Below are 27,500 nucleotides of genomic sequence, written 5' to 3'. Positions count from 1 at the left end.
CGAGGGGTAAAAAGTATAACTATTGCACTGTGTTGTACAGCTGAAACTAATTCTAAAAAATGTGTATTTCATAATAAAAAATAATTTTAAAAAAAGAGAGAAAAACAAGACCTATACATGTGCTGCCTATAAGAGACCCATTTCAGATGAAAAGACACACACAGGCTGAAAGTTAAGAGATGCAAAAGATATTTTATGCAAATGAGAATTAAAAAAAGCTAGAGTAACAATACTTATGTCAGACAAAATAGACTTTAAAACAAAGGCTACAACAAGAGACAAAGAAGGGCATTTCATATCCAATAGCCTACAAAGTTGGAGGACTGACACTACCTGACTTTAAGAATTACTGTAAAGCTACAGTAATCAAGACAGTATGAAAAATAGACAAATACATCAATGGAACAGAAGCGATCAAGAAACATAACCACACAAATATTATCAACTGATCCTTGACATAGGCGTAAAGGCAATACAAAGGAGCAAAAACACTTTCTTCAACAAATTGTGTTCGAACAACTGGATATGCACATGCAAAAAAATGAATCTAGATACAGACTTTACACCCTTCACAAAAATTAAGTTAAAATGTATCATAGACTAAATATAAAATGCAGAACTATAAAACTCCTACAAAGTAACACAGGAGAAAATCAAGATGACAATGGGTTCGGTGGTGACTTTTTAAAAACAACACCAAAGGTACAGCCCATGTAAGAAAGAACTGATAAACTGACTTCATTCAAATTAAAAAGGAGATACCACTACACACCTACTGGAATCCAAAAGACTGACAACATCAAGTGCTGGGGAGGATGTGGAACAAACAGGAACTCATTCATTGCTGATGGGAACGCAAAATGGTACAGCCACTTTGGAAGATAATTTTGTAGTTTCTTACAAAATTAAACATACTCTAACCCTACGATCCAGCACTCATGCTCCTTGGTATTTACCCAAGAGAGATGAAAACGTATGTCCACACAAAAATAAATTGTACTATATCCATAAAAAGCAATGCTATTGAGCAATAAATAGAATGAACAACTGATATATGGTTGGATTTCAAGAACATTATACTAGGAGAATAAAGTCAAGACACAAAAGAATGCACACTATATGATTCTATTAACACGAAAATCTAGAAAATGCACAGCTATAGTAAAAGCAAAAAGATCAAAGTATGCACCACTCCACAACGTAACACATGCAGTCTCATTTCCTTAATTGTGCTGCTTCTCACTTCAGTATCCTTGCTCCTGCCAGCTTTCTTTAGCTTAGGACATATGCATTTCTAGTTTCACAACTTAATGAAATGACCTAAATGATCCCTTAATTAAGTATAACTTACTTTCTGGAATACAATTTCTCAATCTACACAAAAGCCTTAAGATAATAACCTCTCCCCAATGATTCTTTTTTTCTGAGTAACTATAATCAAAGATATAAGGATTTATACATAAAGATGTTCATCAGAACACAATTCAGAACAGTAAACTACTGGAAACAATCTACATAAATGTGTAGTTCTGAGTCAGTAGAAATAAAAATCTCAACAGGAAATGGTTATGTAATCATCCTGGTACATCCTTATAATGGAATATTATGCAACCATTAAAACATTTAACCACATAGGAAAATGTCCAAGACAATATTAAGTGAAAAAAATAGTGTATGTATGAGGTGTGATCAAACAATATGGTGAATGTTTAAATTTAAAAAAATTTATTACAGTAAAAGACACATTACCATTAATCCTGCTCAAAATACTCCTCCAATTTCAAACACACTTGTCCCATTGTTCTTGCCACTTTCTGAAGCAGTTCTAGAAGTTCTCTTTCATGAGTGTCTTTAGCTGCACTGTTGTGGCTGCCTCAACGTCCTGAATCATTTTGACTTTGGGGAAGAGCCAGAAGTCGCACGGTTCCAGGTCCAGTGAATAAGGGGGATGAGGACACACTGTAATGTTTTTATTTGACACAAATTGCCATATACCAGAAGCAATGTGTGACACGGAGCATTGTCACGATGGAGGATGATTTATGGCACACTTTAAACCACCTTCTCTCAACTGTAGCTCACACCCGACTGACTGCACCAAACAGGTTGAAACTTGTCACACAGTTACTAAGGTTCATTGTGCCACTTTCCAAACTGAAGATCCCTTCCTTTCCATTGGTGGCACTTAGCAGCAGCATTCACCGTATTTTGTGGTCACAACGGAAAGGCTCCGTGTCGCCCATCACTTCTGGTATATGGCAATTTCTGTCAAAAACATTGTGGTTTGCCCTCATCCACCTTACTCACTGGATCTGGCACCGTGCAACTTTTGGCTCTTCCCCAAAGTCAAAATGACCATGAAAGGTAAACATTTTGAATCAATTCAGGACATCAAGGAAGCCACAAGAGTGCAACAAAAGACACTCATGAAAGAGGACTTCCAGGACTGCTTCATAAAGTGGCAAGAACGGTGGAATAAGTGTGCTCAAAGCGAGGGGAAATATTTTGAGGGGGATTAATGCCAATGTATCTTCTACTGTAATAAAAATTTTTTTAAATTTAAATGCTCACTGTATTATTTGATCACACCTCATATATAGAACAATTCCAATTTTGAGTGTACTATATGAAATTGTATGTTTGTGTATGTAAATTAATATGAAAAAATGCAGTGTTATTTGTTCATTCATTCAGTATTCATTCATTTTAAACACGCACACACTTACTGTCTAACTTCTCTAAACAAAACAGACATGGTCCTTACCCTATGGAGTTGGTGGTCTAGTAAGGAAGATACATTTACAAGTAATTACAAAAAAAATTGCATGTGTACATTTTTTGTTGCAGTTTCTTATCTGTCTCCACTGAAACTGCCAACTCCATGAGGGTGGTGATCCCCTTTATCATGGTTGTCACTGTACTCCCAGCATTCACCACAGAATCCAGTATCATCAACATTTCATGAATATAGACAAAGCCCACAGACTAAACAGGAGCATATTAGCAGGAGGACCTAAAATAACTTAGGGCATTTGAAAACTTTTTTGAGGGCAAGTGTCATTTAAAATAATGGCCCCTAAAACAAGTAAGAATTAGCCAGGTGAAGAGGGTTGGGAAGACTATTCCAGGGAGAAAATTTCTATGAGTAAGAGAAAAAGTGTTAGCTGAATTCATAGAAGCAAACAATGGTTAATTTGGGGTAGGGGAAAAAGGCAATTTCTTTTTCAAATTTTCTTCCACAAACATGTATTTTTGTGGTGATCAGAGAAACAATATCTGAACAAAATAGATTTTAAATCTCTGACTTCTTAGCGATCACCCTGACTCTAAATGCTTATTTTCTTATGTTGAATTGTCTCTTAACATGTAACACTGAACAAATTAGAGCAAATCCAATGTTCTACTCTACAAATATCTTGTATTTCCTCCTAGAGTTTAAGTCCTTTCAGGTCAATTGTAATGTATCTTTCCTTTACTTTGTATCTTCCATAGCACTGGTACTGTGCTATGTATCCAATATGTATTTAAAAGCTAATTAAATAATTTATATGTGTATATAAACAGTAATTGAACCCATGAAACCTATAATTCTGATCTTATTGTATAATGGCTAGTTATTGTTACAATGACTGAAGAACTAGTCCCAGAGGAATCAAAATATTATTAAATTTCATTTTAGATATCTTTGTTGAAGAAATTATGTCATTTGATATACTTTATACTTGAATTAGAACAAAAAATTAATGCTATTTATTGTCCTAAAATCTCAGAAACAGATGTTTTGGATTTCTTTCCAAGATAAAGGGGAAGAAAACCTATTCTGATGGTCAAAGTAACCATGACTACAGCTTTCAGTACATACAAAGTGTTATTTTCATACACTCTGTGTTGGTTAAAATAATAACCTATTCTAATAAAATCTGTTTTTGATGGACCTTCCTTCTACACTGCAACAAAATATTTAAAATTATTCATTAATCCAACAAGTAGCTTCCAAGAGTAATTATTTCTCCACAGTATAGAGAGCTGTTATGGAAGTAGAAGTGCCCTATCTCCAAAACTTTGGGGATTATTACTCTGGTCACCACTAAGATCATAAATCTCTTTTTGTTCTCTCCACTCCTAAGGTCGAGGAATAATTCTCAGCTTTACCAGTCCAGGCCCAGATTTGTGTGGTGGCACAAATTTGATAAGGGTTGTCAGGGAGAAAGAGGCACAGTCCAGTCCTAGTCAAAGCCAATGAGTCTTGCTCTCCCACACAAATGGAATATAGGCCCTCCTATCTATGATGACATTTCATAAACAGAGAAAATAATGTGTATAGTTACTTCAACTAACACTCAAATGGACTGAAAATGGTTCACATTTCCAAAGAACCTCTGTGATTAAGAGCATGTTATTAACATTATACTTTAAGACTCGCTCTTGTTCATACTAATATAATGGTGGCTTTATTACTAGGAGCAAAATTTTTCCTATCTGAGAGGTTTTAGCTCTGTTCATTTTAGCAGAACCGTGTGATTAGAACCATCTTGGTGAATGATGTAAAGCAAAGGAAATGTTCTTCAGTATGACAACTAGAAATATGTGAATATGATAGCTATAGTATTCTAGTTCAAAGTGAATGGTCCTGTCATGACAAAGCACCAAATGGAAGGAAATTGACCATTAACTCACTACTAAGTGGTGAGCAAATTTCATTCTGCTATTTACCCCACAACCCAAAGGAGGTATCGACCTAATGACTAAACAGAGATTGGAAGTGAAAGTAATTTTCTTTTTCTTTTTATTCTTGGACAGAAATTAGAGAGGAGCTTTGTAATATAGCCTATCAAAAGGTTGAATGGAAGAGGGGTGGCTGGTTAGCTCAGATGGTTAGAGCGCAGGCTCATAACACTAAGGTTGCTGGTTCGATTCCCACGTGGGCCAAGGGGCAGTGCCCGCCACAACTAGATTAAAGACAACTATTTGACTGGGAGTTGATGGGTCCTGAAAAACACACATTGCAATAAAATTTCTTAAAAAAACAAAATTGTTTAAAAAAAAAAAGGTTGAACAGAAGAGAAGACATGGAGGGGGATGGGAAGCAGAGAAGAAAAAAGAAGATGGGAGATGAAGATGATGAAGAAGAAGAAGAAGATGATGATGATGATGATGATGAAATAAAAGGATGGTAAACTATGAAAGTCCTCATCAAGTGAAGTGGCATTACAATAACCAAATAAAACATTAATTTTGGTTGTCAGACACCAAATATAGATAACTGCAGCTAGAATTTTACAATTCAGAATTTTAGTGTCTTATTGAAAAATGTTTGAAATTCAGAAATCTAATAAGATAATTTATGAAGAGTACCTAAAATCATCTCCTTAATGAAATGGTTAGGTGTCAAAAAGGAACAAATGTTCTCTGCAATAAATATCACTATAGCAAATAATTTAATCTTAAAATACTTAAGAATTCTTCTAATGCAAAACTAGCATGTTACTAACATAAAAGACTAACTCACTTTGTAACAGATGATCCTTAGTTAAAGCAATTCAAATGATCAAGAAGTAATTATAAAACAAATTGTATATGAATACACCTGGAACTTATATATAATGTTATTAAGCAATGCTACCTCAATACATTTAATTTAAAAATAATTTTAAAAACCCCATGAATTGCTAAACTAGTAGTAGACAACTTTTACATTTAGTTCCATTTGTTAAATAAAGCAAAATGTGTCTCTTGCTTCAAAGACTATTTCAAGAAATGTATCACTAGGATTAGGATGTGACAATAGCTTTTAAATTCCACAAGAATTTATTATAAGAAAACTACCTACCCTGACATCCCCCCCACCCCCAGTTACAGACAGAGTAGCATTCTTATTCATAATAAAGAAAATTGCATTAGCCTTTCCAGTTTACAAAGTGCTTATACACACATCATTATTTATGCTAACAACCAGCCTGTATGAGGGGTGTTATTTATCTTTGTCTTCACAGAGAAGCAGCAAAGCAGTGAGGCTTTGATGCCAGAGTCCACGCTCCATCACTGAGAGTTTGTGACTCTGGGCAAGTTATTTAAATTCTCTGAAGCTCATGTGTAAAGTGGGGCATTTGTCTGCCAGATCAGGTTGTTATGAAGATTAAACGAATAAAAAACTGTGAAGTGCTTAGAACAAGTAGCATATAAGTGACGTCATTACTATGATTTCTACAGATAAAACTGAGGTTAACAGAACTGGCCTCATGCTATACAGGTAATAAACAGAAGAGTCAGGATTCAGATTCTAATCTTTTTCATCAAGTCCAGCGATTTTAAACAAGCCTTAACTCAATTCAAATTAGATAAAGCAATATGATATTCTTGAAAGAGCATAGATTCTGGTGTAGACCTGGACTCAAATAACAGCTCCACCACTTGGGGAAGTCTCATAACAATTAGCTTCCATTTTTCTCATCCATGAAATAGAGACATTAATACATAACTCATATGGTCATAAGAGAACTAATGAGACAAGAACTCCATGAAATCCAAAGGAAGGAATAAACTGAAAATTCATTTCTTGCAATTTTTGGCTTTGTTGGAAATGTTTTAAGAGATCCCAAACTCTATGACGTTAGAGTTGCCAGCACAACAAAGGACATATAGTTAGAAATATCTTAAGTTTATTCCCTATTGTAATAGGTACAACTATTTTGACAAATTCTAGTGAGCATATGCTCTGGTCTTATCAGAAAATAGTGTGAGAACAGTACAACTTCTGGTATATTTTATAAATTTTCTTAGCAAGAAATAAAAATTAATGAGATGAATATGTCATTTTAAATGCTGAAATAGGCAAAACACATTTTTCAGAAAATGAGGAAGCCTGTCAATATTATTATGTCTCAAGTAACTTTAGAAAATACAAAAATAATTATATTCAATTGAACAAATTAGCACTGTCGTAGTCTAGCTAAGCATTACAAGATCGCTCCTTTAACTATATGATCCCACACATTAACGCATATTAAAGGAAAAGGTTTCAAGTAAATCTACATGGATTGAAAGATGTCCACACATGACATGTTTTAACAACTTTAAATTAAAATAACTTAAGACAAAACATACACGCTCTGTGCATAGTACATAGCATACATCATTTATCGTATTAAAAGTTATCCTTCAATTCTATCATTAAATTAATCTTAGAAAACTTAACTCACCAACTTTCCAAATTACAGCATAATATTTTAAGAATCTACCATCAACCCAGCTTGATTCTTTGGTACATGTTGATGACATCAATATAAATAGATACATGGCACCTATGAAATATGAGTTGCTGGGCTCCAAGGCCAGCTATGAATCAATTTTAAACCCAGAAACTCCCTTGCCCAAACAAATCATTTAATAGACTCCTTGATATGAATAAATAAGTATATTGTTAGTTTCAATAAATGTAGGTACATTAGATTCCTAGCAGTGCCATAACAAAGCATCACAAATTGGGTGGCTTAAAACAACAGAAATTATTCTCGCACAGTTCTAAAGACTAAAAGGGTGAAGTCAAGGTGTTAGCAGGACCACGCTTTCTCTAAAAGCTTTACGGAAAGAGTCTTCCTGTTTCTCCCTAACTTCTCATGCATCGTACCTGCAATCTCTGGTGTTCGGAGGCTTACGTCTGCATTCCCCCAATCTCTGCTCCCATCAGCACAGGGCTCTTTTTCCTGTCTCTCTGTGTCCTCTCCTCTTGTTATAAGGACACAGATCATATTGGATGTAGAACCCATCCTACTCGACTGTGACCTCATATTCACTAATTATATCTGTAAGACCCTGTTTCCAAATAGTCACATTCTGGAGGTTATGGTGGACACAAATTCTGAGGAGACGCAATTCAACCCAGTACAGTAGCTTTATATTTATTCTATGTCATTTTAATCTCTACAGTGTAACTCAGCTATAAAATTCTGTGATTCCATAGTTGTGAGACAAAATAATGAACCTACATCATGCACAAAAATGCACATCACGTGCCTTCTCAAAATCACCAATTTTCTCATAGATAAAATGTGTATTACCAAATCAGTTATTCCTATATATAAAAATACCACTAACCTCCTCATACTTTTAGACTTAATCTATGCAGATCTTTAACTTAGCAAGATTACTTTGACCCCAGGACAGGGCAAAACAGAGAACTGAGGAAGCATCTGTATTGCTGGGATTAGAGCAGGGGACCAGGGAGCAGACCAAGAGAGGACACTGATGAGCAAAGAATGGAATCCTTCCTCTCAACTAGATTCCTAGAAGTAGAATTGCTGGGTCATATGGTAAATTTATGCTTAATTTTTTAAGAAACCACCAAACTATTTTATCAACGTGACTATGCAATTTTATATGCCTGACAACAACGCATAAGGACGCCAGCTTCTCCACATCTTTGCCAGCACTTAGTGTTGTCTTTTTTATTGCATTCTCCTAATGACTAATGATGTGCCAGGTAAAAAAAAAAAACAAAAAAACATACATAATACATGATTCCTGCCCTAAAAGTATTTAATGTCAGAGAAAAAGACAGAGAGAGAGAGAGGGTGGGAGGGAGTGGAGAAGAGAGAGAAAAGGTAATTGTAACTTAGCACATAAAATGAACACTCGCCATTACATATCTTTTACTACATAGTTTTAGGAAATTTGAACATATTCTCTTAGGAACAAAGAGCTTTGTGGATACCCAACTAAAGAAAGCACAAGATTATATTCAAGTCATCAGCCTGTCAAGTACTTGTCCTATGCACTGCTGATCTTTAAGGCAATCATGTAAGACATTCTCTCAACTACTTCATTTTCTTTGCAAGGCTTTTGCAATAGTGTGGAATACAAAGTAACTCTGCATTTAAGTTTCCTCAGGGAAAAATAACCAGTATTATTTTAAGAGAATTTCAACAAAGATGATTTCAACAATAATAGATTTTTTTTTCTGGTGAATGATATCAATCACTTTCGCTAGGCCTTTAAAAATGTCAAATGAGTCCTATAAAATGGAGATTGAGGCAGATGATAGAATCTTCAGCAAGCAGAAATCCTGAACACTTCTGTTAAATAAGACTGAATAGCTCTATACTTCCTGGCCTCTGATTGCAATGCCATACAAACGAGCTGCACACATGAATACGTTTTCTTTAAATGTTAAATTACTTTTTCCTTTAAGTCCCTCCGAGGGCCTACCTCTGAATTCAGTATAAAGTGAAACAGAAGCAAGGAGATGTAGATCTCTTAAATAACGGACAAAATGGAAAAATATTCTTAAAGTCCCTACCAAGAAGTAGGAAATTACCATCTGAGTCTTGCATCCATAAGAACTCCATTATAGAGAGGAGAGCTAACATGGTGCCACATTCTATAGATAAAAAAATATAAAGTCACATTTTTGGAGGATGAAGGAAAACAAAATTAAGCATTTTGAGAGCTCCAGGTAAGGGAATAATTACTTAATAGCAAGGCGTATGGTAAAAGACACATTTTATTCATTTATCAATTATGTATTAATCAAACTGTTGCCCAGGCACTGGATATAAAAATAATTCTCCCTTCCTTCCAAGAGCTCATAGCCCAGTTAAGAGACACACATGAAAACAATTAAAATACAGTTCTTTAGGAGCAGCTAACATTTATTGAATACATACTATTTGCCAGTTATCATATTTACAGATTGTCTTATTCAACCATACGAGGTCAGTACTAGTATTATTCCCATGTTTAGATAAGGAAACAAGCTTAGAGATATAACTTGTATAAGGTTAGTCAAAGCATCCCTAACTGAGTCAAATGGCCTGTGTTCCTAAGCACCAAAGTAGCTATATTGCCTCTTAAAACACTGCAATAAATGTAGTGATGTTAAAACACAAAAATGAAACAAAGGGCAGGTACAATGGGACAGGCTGATGACTTGCGAGACAGAATCAGTAAAGGGGTCACAGAGTATGCTCTGAAAATAACAGCACATATTTTAGGGAGAGAGACAGAGGAGAGGCATTCCAGGTTGGGGGTAAATAATGGATGAGAGCAGTAAATATTCAGAGAAATAACAGGAATGATAGTCGTATTAGCTTCCTATGGCTGCTGTAACAGATTACTCAAACTTTCTGGCCAGGAATCTGGCCAGAAATCTGAAGTCAGTATCACTGGGCAAAAACCAAGGTGTCAGCAGGGCCACGCTCCCTCCAGAAGCCCTAGGGACAGTTTGTTCCTTGCCGCTTTCAGCTTCTGATCACTGCCAGCATTCTTTGGCTTGTGGTGACAGCACTCCAGTTTTCAAGGCCAATATCTTGAAATCTCTCTATGTCTATAAAATCTCCCTCTCTTTCATAAGGATATAAGTGATTGCATTTAGGGCACTCTCAAATAATCCAGGATAACCTTTCCATCTCAATATTTGCACATTAGTGACATCTGCAAAGATCCTATTTTCCAAACAAAGCAACATTGACAGGTTCCAAGGATTGGGACCTGGCATCTTTTCAGCCTACCACAACAGCGACAGTCGTCCGGGCTGGTAGAGGTGGAGGAGGTGTGAGAGGTATGGCAGGTGGGAGAAGTAAGAGAGCAGGAAGCAGGAGGGGCTAGGTGAGCAGGGACTAAATGCTGATGATTAGACTGGCTACAGAGAAGTTTCGGTTTCATCCTACAGGTGATGATTACAACGGAAGTGTTTTGATTTGCACGGGACAATGTGAGATTTGCGCATTCAAGAAAGATGTTTACAGAGTTAATATCGAAGAGAAGCCAGTAGGAGTCAGGAGGTTAAGACTTTTAAAAATTACTCAGGGAGAAAAAGAAGGATGGGTAAGTTATTAATGTGACTATTATTGGCTGAATGTAGAGAAAAAGATGGGGAAATTTAGGATCACTCCTCAATTTTTTCTCGGCCAGTGGGTAGATCGTGGGGAAGATGGCTGGGGACAGAACATGGAGAAGAGGCTGAGGGCAGAACGAACTTGGCTGTGGACCCACTGACTTATAAGTGTCTGTGTGACATGCAAGCTGAGACGCTGGTAGATGACTGGACATGTAAGTCTGGAGTACAAGAGAAATATTTGGAAATTTAGATGTGAACACCTACATTTGGAGATTTAGAAAGTTAGACTTAAGAGCCATTGGCGTAAGTATGATGAAAATTATCAGATGGCCAATAGCTCATGTTAGTAGGAACGACTTTGCTGGCATCAGTGTGCTCCATGACAATTCCTCCATAATTTGATGCTGACACGAATGCTAATATGTGGTCACTGTTGAGTTTTAGCCACCCTAGACTGTATCTAATTAGCTAACTTTCTTTAGACACTGCCTGCACCATTTTGGGAAACTATCTTATTAAAGTCTGCATCAGAGAACACAGAGCATTTAGTGTTCTATTTCTGTCTGATCAGCGTTCTTGGTGCTAAGGACCTCATAAACGCTGAAGAGAACTACCAATCCTAAAAGGCTTTGGAAAGGAATAATGATAACTTCTACGAATCATCCGGGGAACTGACGGTGAAAAATTACCCTAGCTCAGTGGTCCTTAAAACTTTTCCATCCCATGACTGCCCAAGCCCTACATCATTTCTTCTCTAAAACCAAATCATGAATATTTCTGTGCTGCTGGGAAAAGGAGAAAGAGATTATCATCTTTATGAGAGTACTGGTACATTCCATAATTGTTGTGGAGAAGAGGGGGCCAGGCAGAGACAGAGAACAAAAAGCTACAGGAACACTGCGTCCTCAGGGTTTGACAAGCAGGTGTTTCTGTGGTCATCACATCACTATTCATAGATGTGTTGCTCTGGGCCAGAGCTTCCTGTCCTGAGAAACAAAGCCTCTGCCATTAGCCCCAGGAGACATCAATCACTCCTGCCAGGACACACAGTTAGCTCAAGAAGGATTTCAAAACTTAACTGGGTCAAAAATTGCTTCTAAGCAGGGTCTCTTAATCTAATCTAAAGGAAAGCATGAGGAAATTGAAGGAATTCTAAGTCCCTCTAAATTCCCCCTCTCCATCTCCAGCCCTATTTTTATCACTTTTATTTTTCAGATACCAAAATCCTTTGACTCGATGTAAATAATCAATGAATTGCTTCCTGTGAGACATAAGAATTCCTGCTCACCTCCTCACATCACTTCTACCTGGAATATCTTCCCTTCTCTCGTTGCTTTGCAAGTTCAGTCATCAGTTTGGCTTCAGCTTAATTCATGGAAATTTGCTGGGACCAGGCCAGCTATCAGTCATAAGACCTCTTCAGTATTTCTGCCATAATTGTAAAATTCAAAACTCAGCAAGTACTGCCCTGTATTTCTTTAATATACCTGTTCTACGCCTCTAACTAGATAAAAAGCTCCTTTGGATGGAGTCAGCATATAATAACTTATTAAGGCTCCAGTGTCCAGTAGGTCTCAATAGATGACAATGATAAAGATGGCCTAAAAGCAGATTCTAAAATATATTTCAGCCTTTTATTCTAGCCTATGAATATGATCTTTAATTTTCTTTTTACTAATTTTTTATTCTGTGTAAATTTTTCTAATTAAAATTTCCACCCCTTTTTACCAATAGTTTTATTTCCATAAATGAGATTTCCTTGCTGTATTTCATTTAATAACTCCATCTGTCAAATTTCAATATTGCCTGAAAGAAAAAGATTATTTTCCAGGATAAGATTGTATCTTTAGCTTAATTTTCACATTATCTCATTATATGAACGCATTTAGGAAAAGCAGAAAAAGTAACAAAGAGATTGCTTTTGTGGTATTTTACAAAAACAATATGCTTTACACACACACAAGACTGCATCCTGATTTAAAATGTTCATTTATAAGATTCAACCTTTTTATATCAGAGATGCCAGCTGGGTCAAGTCTTGTGACAATGAATGAAAACAGAAATTTTTATTATAATAAAACTCATTTCATAGAAGTCAAGAGTATCAATGATTATGCCTTTATAATCCACAACTGAACTAAATGTATACCAGCAAATATAATAGAATCAAAATTGGGAGGTATCTATAAGACAATCTAGTTCAGGAGTTCCCAAAGGGTATTTCAAACATAGTGCACTGCCAAAAAGCGTTCTTGTAGTCACCTAAGTTTAGGCAACTCTGCTTGCTCTTTTCCCCTTTAGAGATGCATGTCATACACATCGACTCAATGAAGTTCAGCAGGAAAGAAACCTCTTCAGTTTCATAAGCGTATTTGACCACGGAAACTTTAGATCAGTAATGCCTACTACTGACTAGCAATCAGAACTAGTCATCACAACACAATTTAGGAAACGCTAATCTAGTACAATACCTCTATTTGATGGATTTTTTTATAAGGAGAGAATAGTTAAATAGCTGTCCAGATGAGGCACTCTAGACACCCGCAAACCTGACCCAAACCCAGCTCTCTTAATCCCACCTTTCCCCCATGCCACATTGTTGTATATAACACATTTAACATAACCATCACTTTGCAATTCAATGTTTCTCCACCAAGACTAAGATATTCTTTTTTGTAAAGCTCACACTAATATGCATATTGAGGATATCTAGGGCTTATCTGCCACCCTGCCTAAATTACTTTAAGTGTCTCCTTGTTTACAAAGTTAAAAAGGTTGAATCAGGTAGCAAATAACCTGAGGACCTTGTGACAGGTAAGATGGGCCGGCAGCCACTGAGACTAGGTCTGAGACATGTTCATCCCAGCTAAAATCTCACATGGACTGTGCTACAACAAAGCTCCTATAAAATTACTTTCAATTCCCAGGTTGAGATTTTAAGAAGCAATGATAGAGCTTAATGGAGGCATTAGAGGCAGAATCCTTAACGAGGTAATACATGAGAAAATGAATTCACAAGGGAGGTTTCTATGATTAGAGAATTCATCCACCATACTTACTGCATGTCCCAGAAATTTATTATTTAAAGCAAGATTAGTGAAGTATCGATCTGTGAAATTCTACAAGAAATTCATTTCATAACTTAACTGTTATTCTTATCATGAGTAAGTTAATTTTTTACACATGAGAAGCCCTCATTTAAATGTTCTGAATCTCTAAACCAGTTGTATTTCAGTAGCATAAAACTATACAATAAATTTGGTACTCATGATATTCATTTAAACAAGATAATTAGAACAAATTTGTCAGTTTGAAAAAAATACCAGTGGTATTTAGCTGGTTTTGGGGAAATATGATCTGAAGTCCAACAGCTTCTTTTCTGAAGCCTAAAACAATGTAATGTCATAAAACGTATGGGTTAAAAAAAAAAACCCCAAAAAACAGATACAGAGCTGTAGAGAAAAAAGAAAATCATATTCCGAGTAAGAATAACAGTCATCTTAATGAAGGCAAAAGATTTCTGATATATTTTTATTTGACATAATTTTCATTTTCTTTCATTTTGTGATACAAAAATGATCTACAAATTTTTCAGTAACAACCACCACAAGAAAACAGTAGCTAACACATCTAAGACTCTTTGTGTGCCAGGTACAGTTCTGAGCACTTTCTGTATTATATAGCCACTCATTTAATTCCTACAACAACCCTGTGAGATAGTACAATTATTATCTCCACTTTACAGTCATTGAATCTGAGGCACAGAGAGTTTAAGTCCCAGGCACTCCTCTTAAAGGGCCCATGCATGGACTTACTCACTGATGGATTCACTGTCTCAGTTCTGAGCTCCAGTGCTAGGGCAGCAGCTCAAAAGGCACATACAGGGCGAGGGCCAGAGAGGCAGCTTTCTCTCAGACAGAAGTGCTGGTGGAAGCCATTGTTCTTTTGTTGAGCCCTCCCTTCACCCAGCCTGCATGAGCAGGTGCACCAGTCACCATATCTGAGTCTCCGTCAACCTAGATAACACCTTTTGCCCAACCCTGGAGATTCCCTAGGAACCCACTCCACCCAACTTGCAGGCCCACCCAAGCTGCCTCCAGTGGCATTTCCACACAAATGGCCTGTCTTGGCTCATGCTGCCAAATTTCCTAAAATCTCTCAAAGGTTCACAAACTTCAAAAAAGCAGCATCTGACCTTAATGTGCCCTGTACTGCTTGCTAAGCAGCCCCAAGTTAGGCACCATTGGCAGCCAGCCTGAGTTCACTGCTTAGCCTCTCCCAGGCACCTCCAAGCCCAGCACAAGTGGCAACCATCTGCAGATCACTTTGTAGCTCATACCAAGTGAGTGGCCAAGGTAGTGCACAGGCAGCATCTGACCTTGGTCTGCACCAGGGCCCCTCCTAAGTGGCCCAGTACCAACATACCTGATGGCCAGCTTCACACCACACCAGAGACCCCCACCCAAACACCTCCACAAATGACACACCTGAAGAGCAGACTTAGCAGGCACTAGAGCCTTGCTAATGTGAATGCTGCTCCACAGGGTCAGCCCCTGCACAACAGCTTCTCCATTATAGTCACAGTGAGTTCTCACAACCAATCACCCTAAGGATCAATCCCTGTCACTGATATGCAAATAGCAATCAAGGCTCAACTACAACAGGAGGGCATACACAGCCCACACAAGGGACACACCTGGAGGACCCAGTTCAGGTGACCAAAGAGACTGTGCCACTGGGCCCCAAAGGACACCTACTACATAAGACAACTCTACCAAGACTGGGTGACATAATAGCCCTACCTAATACATAGAAGCAAACACAGGGAGGCAGCCAAAATGAAGAGAGAAAGAAACATGCCCCAAATGAAAGAGCAAAACAAAGTTCCAGAGAAAGAATTAAACAAAATAGAGACAAGCAATCTACCAGATGCAGAGTTCAAAACACTGGTCATAAGGATGCTCAATGATCTCAGTGAGAGCTTCAACAAAGAGATAGAAAACATAAAAATGGAGGTAGAAAACAAAAAAAGAACCAGTCAGATATGAAGAATACACTAACTGAAATGAAGAATACATTAGAGGGAAACAATAGATTAGATGTAGCAGAGGATCGAATCAGTGATTTGTAAGGTAAGGTAGCAGAAAACACCCAATCAGAACAGTAAAAAGAAAAAAAGAATCCAAAAAGTGAGGATAGTTGAAGGGGTTTCTTGGACAATACCAAGTGTACCAACACTTACATAACAGGATATCAGAAGGAGAAGAGAGAGAGCAAGGAATTGAAAACCTATTTGGAGAAATAATGACAGAAAACTTCCCCACCCTGGTGAAGGAATTAGACATACAAGCCTAGGAAGTCCCAAACAAGATAAACCCAAAGAGGCCCACACCAAGCCACATCATGATCAAAATGCCAAAGGTTAAATACAAAGCAAGAATATTAAAAGCAGCAAGAGAAAAGCAGTTACCTACAAGGGAGCTCCCATAGACTATTAGCTGATTGCTCAACAGAAACTTCGCAGGCCAGGAGGGATTGGCAGAAAATATTCAAAGTGATGAAAAACAAGGATCTACAGCCAACCAAGACTACTGTACCCAGCAAAGCTATCATTTAGAATCAAAGGACAGATCAAGAGCTTCCCTGACAAGAAAAAGTTGAAGGAGTTCATCACCAACAAACCAGTATTACAAGAAATGTTAAAAGGACCTCATGAAGAAGAAGGGGGCGGGGGAGAGAACACAAATATGAATAATGAAATGGCAATAACTACATAACTATCAACAATTACTTCCAATGTAAATGGATTAAATGCTCCAATAAAAAAATATAGAGTGTCTGAATGGATAAAAAAAACAAGATGCTTACATATGCTGCCTACAAAAGGCTCACTTCATTTTTTTATTGTTCCTTCTTGCACTTTGATTCATCAAAAATAAATATTTTTTCTAATTTTACATAAAAGAGAACTAGTGCATTTTTATTAAACTATTATTATAAAGATCCTTAATATTTAATAGAATCACTTTAGAAGTCTGGCTTTTAAGTATTTTAATGTCAATCATCCTCACTCCTCACGTCAGATCAAAAGACAAACACAGACTGGAAGTAAAGGGATAGAAAAAAATATTCCATGAAAATAAAAATAAACAAACAAAAAAGCTGGAGTAGCAATACTTATACCAGACAAAATAGACCTTAAAACAAATGCTATAACAAGAGACAAAGAAGGACCTAGTAAATCCACTTCTGGGTATTTATATGAAGAAACTTAAAATACTAATTCAAAAAATATATGCATCAATATATTCATTGCAGCATTATTTACAATAGCCAGGATATGGCAGCAACCTAAGTGCCCATCAATAGATAAATGGATAAAGAAGTGGTACATATATACAATGGGATGTTGCTCAGGCATAAAAAATGAATGCAATTTTGCCATTTGCAACAACATGGATAGACCTACAGAATATTATGCTGAGTGAAATAAGTCAGACAGAGAAAGACAAATACCATTTGATTTCACTTTTATGTGGAATCTAAAACAACAAAATAAACAAAACAGAAGCAAACTCATAGATACAGACAGCAATTTGATGGTTGCCAGATGGGAGGAGATTAGGGGGATGGGTGAAAACGAGGAAGGGATTAAGAAGTACAAACCGATAGTTAAAAAATAATCATAGGGATGTAAAATATAGCAGAGAGAATATAGTCAGTAATATTGTAATAACTATGTACAATGTTGGATGGGTACTCAATTTAACGGGGTGATCACTTTGTACATTATATAATCACTATGCTATACACCTGAAAGTAATATAGTATATCCACTGTAATTGAAAAATTAAAAAGCTATTTTAAAAAATAACTGAAATAAATATTTTTTTGGTTTCTGAGCTACATATATGTTGCTAAAGTACAAAACAATTTAAGAATAAATTATAAACTTAGTTATCATTAAATGATCAGCCCTAAAATGGTACTTTTTCAATGTATTTTAGATAGCCAGCTGTCCACTTGTTGCAATGAAAAATGGCTCATCAAAGATATATAACATTCTGTAATTTTTTCTCCACATTCAGGTGACAATGACAAACTGCTCAAGCTTCCACCTTGTATTCCCATCATCACTACATGTTTGAAAAAATCAATATCCCACTTGCAGCCAAGGATTACAAATGCAACCCACATTCTTCCTTTTCATTTTTTTTCCTCCATCCATCCTATCGTTTCCCTCTCATTACCCATCTTTCCTTTCCCTTTTCACTTGTTCTCTCCCTGAAGCAATATGTACCCCCTTATGACCACCTCCGAGCCCTCACCCTTGCAACCAACAAGAAACAATATTTTTTACTCATTTCCTAATAGGTTAAGCTACTAGCCAGGAGGCTTCAGGGACTGACTGACACACACTAGGGTGAATGCAAAAACCACACTGGAATCTGGGTTTGGTAAGGAGCAAGATAATAGGGGAAAGAGGCACTGAAGAGGGAAGATCAGTGGCCCAGCCTGAGCAGTGCTGGACTGTGGTCTCAGGGAAGACATGGTACATTATCAGACCTAGGCATATAAGCATACCAGAAATAAAGAAGTGGACAAGGTTGGTGATATCGTCTCTCTCCTTATGGTTGTTTCTTCCTTCCAGTACAGAATATGTACTGGTCATTTTTAAGATATATAAAGATAATTGGCGCTACTTTCTTTTCTCCGACAAGTTCCCTTAAAATTCCTGTTAATTTTACCTGTTTTCAGAATGTAGGAGCCTAATCCATAGAACCAAATCTCAGTTTGGCCACAGAATCAAAGCGAGAAATAGAACTCCTTCTAGGAGTTCATTCAAATTAAATATAGCTTTATTTTTGCTACTATGGTAACTTTAAAAAAGTACAATGGATAAAATATTTATTGACGAACACAGAAAACATGATAACATTTCATTAATTCATAATCAAAGGAGATGTTAGTTGCCTTTTTCACATTGTTGCCATTTACTTATGAATAAGTTATTAAGTAGTCATTTTTTAGAACAATTACATCATAGAATGGTGGGTAAAGCAGGGAACTTGAATACATCCTTTAGATATAATAAAGGCTACTGTTTTATGTGGTAGGTTTTCTGTTCGGCACTTGACATATGTCAACTCAATCCTCACTACACAAGGAAGTGCTGGAATCATCCTCATTCTACAGATGATTAAACTGAGGTTGATTCACAGGTTGAGGATATTGTGTGCAAGTGATCAAGTCAGAATTAGAACGGAGATTGCCAAAAAGAATGCTTTCCACACCATTCCAGTTGATCTCTCTATGATGACCGTAAAAGAAACATCCAGAATTCAATAAGCATGGCCTGAGTGCCCACTTGCATGCAAGGCAGAAAGTAGAGTATGCTGGAGAACACAAACATCTGTCAGGCACAGACAGCTTACAACCTAAAAGAATAGGTATTACATAACCACGTTAATAACTATAATATAAAGGAGAAATACACAGATGTCAAAAATAAGTTATTTGAATATTAAGAGAAAGGAAGATTATTTCTGGCAGAGGAGGATGGAATATGACCCTAGGAAGGAAGTAGCATGAATTGGTCCTTAAATCCTATAGAATTAATAGTTTTACACCAACGAGTTGCTCACTAACATTTGGAAGAAGTACTCACCTCATATACCCCAGAGGGTATTCATCTCATTTAGAATTTAGTTTCTAAAAACCCAGAGTGACTATGAACTCTAATCTGGTTTCAGTTGTTGAGAAAAGCTGAACATCTAAAATGATATCTGTGAAATTATGCTTTGAGCCTAAAAGTTTAGAAGCTGACACTTTGGAGTCTTGTTACATATGGAGAATACATTTTTGCCTTTTCCCGAAGCTACCAGTTTTCTGTATAGGATAAAACATTTCTCACCCGAAAATGTTTCCAATTAGGCCCATATTGATGTGGATTTCACCATCAGTATTAGGGTTCTAATTTCTTTAATCCGCAGATCCGAGGTCAGTAAACTTCATCAAAAAGCCAACCGACCATCCATTTTCATAAATGAGGTTTTATTAAACCACAGCCATGCCCATTCGTTCTCATACTGTACATGGTTACTTTTGTGCTACCATGGCAGAACTAAGTAACTGTGACAGAGACCATATGGCATCAGATCTAAAATGTTTACTATCTGACCCTTTACAAGAGAGTGTTTTCAGACCACTGCCATAGACAATTGGTTCAGCAAATATTTATTAAAGGCTTACAAGGGTAGGTGGCAAGTAGGCAGCTAGTGTGGGTTGCTAGCTGAAAGACTGTAATTAAACCAAGTTAAAAATTAATTAATAGTGCAATGTATTCTTCATTATAATTAATCATCACATATAAGGAAGAATTTGAACTTTTGCTGTGGAAAAAAAATACAGTAGGTGACTCGGGATGTAGTATTATTAGGAAGTACTCTATTCTTACTACTGCTACTACTAGCAAACATTTATGGAGTATTTACTGAGTGTTAGGCACTATTATAAGCACTTAATATAAGCAGAATATGTCATTTATTCTTCACTACAACCCTAGGATGTAGGTACTATTATTATCCTCATCTTATGAACGATGAAATTAAGACTCAAAGGGTTTTATTTCTGAGGTCCCAGCTTGTATTTGTTAGAGATGGGACTTCAAAGAACATGCTTTTATCCCTGCAGATATCCAAGAAGAGACTATATGACTTCTTAAAAGGTTAAATGATTTATACTTTTAAGAGGGAGAAACAAAATAATGGCTACCATTTATTGAGAGGCTGCTGTGGATCTCGCACTGTCCTGTGTGCTTTAAACATATCTCTAATTTTCATATCACCCTACAAAGTAGGTATAAGTTCCCTCTTCTACACATGATGAAACAGTATATAGACAGGTTATTTGACTGATCAAAGGTGTATACCTAGTAAGTTGTAAATCTAAGATTAAAACTTAGGTCTACTGGCTTTCAATTATACCAAGCTATTTCCATTTTTAAAAAACCCTAGCTGTACTTCTATAGTGTATGAAAAGGAACCACATTTAAAAATTAAAGCAGCAGATATTCAACACCTAAACAATAAAATATCATGCAGGGCAAGTAACAAAAGAATAACCTATGCAACTAAAATAGCAAAGAGAAAAATAGGGATATATAAAATATATTTCTAAATGTAAATACAGAATCCATTGCTCACTGCAGCTAAGGTCAAACTCAGAATAAATGACAATAGAATTTGCTGGAGACACTAAAATAATCTGAAAATGTCATTAATTCTCCTAACAAAAATAATGACCCACTAACATTTAGCATATATCGCTGACATAATCAAATATCCCTTTTTCCAAGGAAGAGGTGCCTGGTGAACCCATTTCCACACTGTTGTTGAAGAAACATCTGAAGATGTAAATGTCTCTAGTTTGAAAGGCATGAGAAGACATATTTGTTGTGTACCTGCTATGTATGGGTGGGTTAAAAGATGCTGCAATAAGGTAGGGCATTTCATGTACTGCGAAGGACTTATAGGCATGCTTAGAATATGGAAAGTTGATGTGTTCTAGTTCCTGGCAATCACACTAGTTGTTCAGTATGGCAGAGGGGAGAGTAACAGGAACCAGATTGTAGAGAATTCTCCAACACCATGTTGAGGAATTAGGATCCTGATAAAATTAGCACATCCTGCAAAGCACTAAGAACTCATAACTTGCAGTATGTATTCTACTCTGTCAAAAAGTATTCTGTGCTCATGCACTTGTCACCTCTAACATAGTCAAATATTTACTACTTTTACAAGCTAATTGACCAGAATCCTACTGACTTGATTGATGGCTTTCCCTTTCAGGTAGGCATGAAAGCATCCCTTTCTGCAATATAACTCATTTTATGAGCTTTGAAATAGAGTCTTACAACACTTCTTACAAGTAGCTATCCACATAGTAAGGGCATAGGGGCTAATATCTTCATTTTCCAAAGTAGGAAGTCAAGAGATACTGCCTAAAGTTGATGAAACAAAACATAGAAATATGAAAATATTGTTTAAAGTTATTTAATTATGTTATTTAATGCCACCAAGCTAACAAGTAAAAACTAAAATTTATCATAAAAAGATAAGCTTAAGGTTCACTCTGGGGTGTGACGTTCATTGTTTATTGAATGCTGCTATGAAGCATGTACTGTGATGTGTATCAAAGATTTATAGATAATTATGAAACAGTACTTTAATGTAGAAATGTTCAGCCATATAACCAGAGAATTAACACAATTTTTTAAGTGACACTTCAGTAATACCCTTAAAAGGCTTTGTTATCATAGGAACTAAATATATAGTGCACCCAAAATGAAACTTGAGATTCTGAAACTTATGTTCTAAAACCAAAAACCCATGTAAAGAACAGATATAGAAGAGAACTTCAAAGAAATATTAGAGACACCACGTAGGGTATCCGATGGACACTTGTCTTATTAGGGAGACCACTTCATGGACGGTGTAGGTGTATGACCACTACACTGTACACCTGAAGCTGAATAATAATCAATGTCAACTATAAATATATTTATCTATCTATCTATCTATCTATCTATATATATATATGTATATGTGTGTGTGTGTATATATATATATATAAGTATATATATACACATACATATATAGTCACAGGATGTAAAATACAGCATAGGGAATAGAGTCAGTGGAATTGTAACAGCTATATATGATGCGAGAGGGGTAAGTAGATTGGGGAGGGGGGTTATCACTTTATGAGAGATGTAAATGTCTAACTAGAACATTGTTTTGTACACCTGAAACTAATAAATAAAAAAAAATATGGAAGTCTCTGGTTATAAAGTTGCTAAGTCCACACTACCACTATTCAACAGTGTAATGGTGGATCCAACCAATTCTACAAGAGATAAAAATCAAATTATTATGAACATTGATAAGTCAGAGACACGATTACTATTATTTCCAGCTGATATAATTGCCAAACTAAAAAACAAACTTAAACACTTCTATAAACCACAGTGCTTCATAAGATAACAGGGTGTAGGATAAATATACAAAAGTCATCAGATTTCCTATCTACTCAACAACCAGTTAGAAAATACAATTGGAAAAATATCTATTCACAATAGCAACAAATATTGTGAAACAATCAGGAAAAAACAACAAGTGTAGATAAACTTTTAAAAAGACTATACACCTACTTAAAAACACAAAGAAAGACTTGAAAACATAGAAATTTATATCGTGCTCCTGAGTGAGAAGATTCACTATTGTAGAAATCCTGTTTTCTCCTACTCAATCTCTAAATTTGACATTATTCTAATAAAAGCTCAGTAGGTAAGACCTAAAATTACACAACTCTTAGAAGACAACATAGGGGGAAATCTTCATGACATTTGATTTGATAATAATTTCCTGTCAAAAGCACAGGCAACAAATACAAAAATAAATGAATTGTACTCAATCAAAAACTTGTGTGCATCAAAGGACACAATCAACAGAGCAAAAAGGCAACCTAACCTACAGAATGGGTTAAAATATTTGCAAATTATATATCTGATAAGGGATTAATTAATTCAGTTACATAATGAGGCATTATGATTTTTTATAACTCATTGCATTTGTTTCCATAAAATATAAAATCTTTTAAAAAATTAGATCTTGTTTTAAATAATTCAAACAATGTTTATGTATACAAAGTAGGAAGTTAAAAGTCCCCCTGGAATAGTAAACCTTAAATATAACAATTATTAACAGCATAGTATATACACTTGCAGACTTTCTAAGCACATACAAATCAATATTACAGATAATTCAATGTACTTATTATATGAGGATAGTTTTAACCTGTGAATTGTACCAAAATTGTCCATATTGGTTCCAGAGGTCAAGAAAACTGAACAGAAAAGATCAATTTACATTTGTATAGCAAGGAATTTATACAGAAATTTGCATTTATATTGTAAGCTCTTCATAACAATCCTATAAACAGGAACTAGCCTCCTCATTTTAAAGACTAGGAAGCAGAGGGTAAATTAATTTTCTAAGATTACACAGCCAACAAATGCAGTCAAGACAATGCAACTAAATTGTAAGGCTTATCAGGGCAGAAACCATGTAGTATCATTCTTATTGTATATAATTCACAAAACCTGACACAATATTATAAGCAACATGAGAGTATGAAGAATGTTTTTACTGTTTTCTGCTTTATATCCTACATACAACAGTCAATATTTTTAGAACAAATGTATGAACGCATAAAATAGGGACATGTGGAAGGATTCTAAATGAAGCAAGGTTCTCATGAAGCCATCAATATTTTAACCTGTAGGATAAACAATAAATATATTCAGCAGCTCAACTGCCCTTGGAAACACAATGAAAAATGATAAATCAATTGAATGCACACTTGACAAGAACGATATCAATAATTACTGATATTCTCTTTAACAAAGAAATGCTTACAGTGACAAATACTGGGCAGTAGACAGCTCACAAACAAGTTTACTGTGAGAAACTGGGCCCTCTTCAAAAAGCTTTTTTTAGTTTCATAGAAAAGCATTCACATGAGTTTTGAATCAAACACAATAGGCAAACTTGGGCAAATGACTTAATCTCTTGAAGCTCAATTTTCTCAAGGTCAAGTGAAAATTGAAGTGAGACCGTGAGATAAGGACTGTGAAGTGCCTATCGCTGTGCCTGGCACTCAGTAAATGCTATATATTATTGTTAACACTACTATTATTATCATAAAACTTTCCTAAAATATACACAATGGAGTCTTTCCAACAGTAAAGTTTTAGTTCAGTTATTTTAAAAGTTATAGAAATGACAGCTTTAGAGAAAATCATAAAAACCTAGATAAAGATAAAATACATTCTTCTGTAAATGCCTGTATCTCCTACCTTCTGCCTAGATACAGCCAACAGGCATCTGTCCCTGGAATGAGTATGTCATAGATTAAATGTCTACTGACCTAATGTCCATAGCCATGGCATTCATGTCCTTTAGCCATTGTAACAAGTCACCACAAACTGAGAAGCTAAAAGCATTCATTTATTCTCTGATAGTTATTGAGATCAGAAGTCTGAAAGGAGTTCTACAGGGCTAAAATCGAGGTGTCAGCAGGACTGGCTACTTGTGGAAACTCTAGGAGAGATGGGTTTCCTGCCTTTTCCATTTTTAAGAGGCCACCTGCATCCCCTGGCTCATAGCTCCTTCCATCTTCAAAGCTAGCAGCATAACATTTTAAAATTCCTGTTTTCCTCACCATATCAACTTCCCTTATTATAAGGACCCTTGATTACATTGGGTCCACCTAGGCAATCCAGGATAATCGCTCCATCTCAAGATCCTTAATCACATTTGTTAAGCCCCATCTGCCATATAAGTTAACATATTCACAGGTTTGAGAGATTAGAACACTGGCTATATATGGAGGCAGGGAGGCATTACTCTGTCTCTCATGGTCCATCCTCTATTCCCCAAAGATTCATATCCATCCACATGTGAAATCCATTCACCTCAGCTCAACATCACCCCAGTGTTAACCTATTACAACATCAACTTGAACTCAAACTTTCATCTAGATTTCATCAGCTCAAAAGTCTAAAATCTCATCATCTAAATCAGGCATAGGTGAAACTCTAGGTATAATTCATCCTGAGACTAAATTCCTCTCCATCTATGGGTCTTTGAAACTAGAAAACAAGTTATCTGCTCCCAAAACACAATGGTAAGCTGAGAATAACAATTGTAGATATTACCATTCAAATAGGGAGAAATAAAAGGAAGAAAGTGAGTCAACAAACATAAGCAATTTAGAAAACCAGCTGGCCAAACCCCACTAGGTTTCAGGCCTACAATAGCCCTTTGTAGTTCTCACTCCACCCTCTGGGCCCTCAAACCATGTCCTCTGAGTCTTGCTTCCTGTTTCATAAAAGGTTTGCATATGTTCACAACTGAGTCGTTTCATAAGTGTGTTTGCCTGTAAGAGTCCATTCCTTTAGGAAGCTAAGAGTCTTCTTTTGTCTTTTTCCTGTTCCTTTCAGTCCAAACTGGCAATGTCTCTGCTAATATACAAAACTGCAAAACTGTGTGGGTATTCCATGTGTGTCTAGGGAATTCATTCCATTAAGCAAGAGGCTCCCCCACAGGTTTATCTTGGTTAATCCCATCTCTCAAGTGTGCCAAAATGAATGAGGAGGTCTAGGAGACATACCTCATCTCTTCAAAAAGCTTTCCAAGTGGTTGAATAACCTGATATTTTGATTCTACTCAGGCACTAGAAAAAAGTTGTCCAGCCACACTTCTCTCTTTCTCTCCAGAACACACTTTGACAGTGATTCTCACATTTTAGTATCTTTTTTTTCAATCTAGATAGGCTGAAAAAATCCAAAGTCATCGAGTTCTGGTTCCTCTTTGCTTAAAAGTGCTTCATTCAATATATCTCTTTCTCCTCACATTTTGCTATAGACAACAAAAGGAACCAGGCCACACCTTCAAAACTGTGCTTGGAAATCTGAGCTAAATACCCAAGTTCCTCACTTACTAGTCCTGCTTTCCACATAATTATAGAACTGAATGCTGCTAGACTTTCTGCTGCTACGTAACAAGCATCTCCTCTCCTCCAGTTCTCAATAACATGTTCCTCTTCTCCTTCTCCGTCCTTACCAGAAGCATCTTGAACATTCATATGTCTACCAACATTCTATCTATGATGATTTAGGTATTCTCTAAGATAATATAGGTTTTCTCTACCATATCACTTCCTTTTGAGCCCTCACTGGCAGAATCTTGAAGATTCATATTTCTGTTCAAGGCAGTCTAGGTTTTTTCTATCATGCTATTGAAGGTTCTTCTTCCAGCCTCTACCCACTGCCCAACCCCAAAGCCACTTACACATTTTAACGTGTTTGTTACAGCAGCATCCCACTTCCAGGTACCAACATCTGTATAGTTCCCAGGGCTGCTGTGACAAATTACCACAAATTTGGTATCTTAAAACAACACAAATTTATTCTCTTATGGTTCTGCCTGTCAAAAGTTCAAAGTGATTCTCAGTGGGCTAAAATCAAAGTGTTGGCAGGGCTGGCTCTTTCAGCAGGTCCTAGGGAAGAATCCATTCCTTGTTTTTCAGCTAACTTCATTCCTTGCTTCATGGAGGCATCACTTCAACCTCTGCTTCCAACATCACACTACGTTTTCTGACTCTGACCCTCCTGCCTTTCTCTTATAAGAACCACAATGACTAGACTGGGCCCACCTGGACCATCCGGACTCTCTCCCCATCTCAGGATCCTTAACGTAATTACACCTGCAAAGGCCCTTTTGCCAGGTAAGGTCACGTATTCACAGGTTGTAAAGATGAGGATGTGGATCTCTTTGGGGGAGTTCATCTGCCCACCATGTGTTCATTATTAATTGAATTCTGTTTAAAATGTTTAACCCACATTTTCAATTACATAGTTTTAAGCACTGCCCCCACTGCCTGCACAGCTTACTGAACTATCATTTTTGTCATTTCTACATTTCAAATGTTGGCTCTTTAAAAAAGTTTTAGCAAGAAGAAATTCAGCAACAAAATGATACTATGTATTGAATCACAATTCCCAGGGCTGATAATATCTGAATAATTCCTTGACTCATTATTA

General features: G+C 36.3%; 1 protein-coding gene across 8 annotated transcripts in view; it reads right to left on the bottom strand.

The window, feature by feature from the left end:
- The window catches only part of ANKS1B (ankyrin repeat and sterile alpha motif domain containing 1B), a 985,090-nt gene that overhangs the window by 718,637 nt on the left and 238,953 nt on the right, over positions 1-27,500 (bottom strand). The window lies entirely within an intron of this gene.

Source organism: Hipposideros armiger, unplaced genomic scaffold (assembly GCF_001890085.2).
Source record: "Hipposideros armiger isolate ML-2016 unplaced genomic scaffold, ASM189008v1 scaffold_63, whole genome shotgun sequence".
Taxonomy (NCBI): Eukaryota; Metazoa; Chordata; class Mammalia; order Chiroptera; family Hipposideridae; genus Hipposideros; species Hipposideros armiger.
This window is presented reverse-complemented; position numbering and strand designations above follow the sequence as displayed.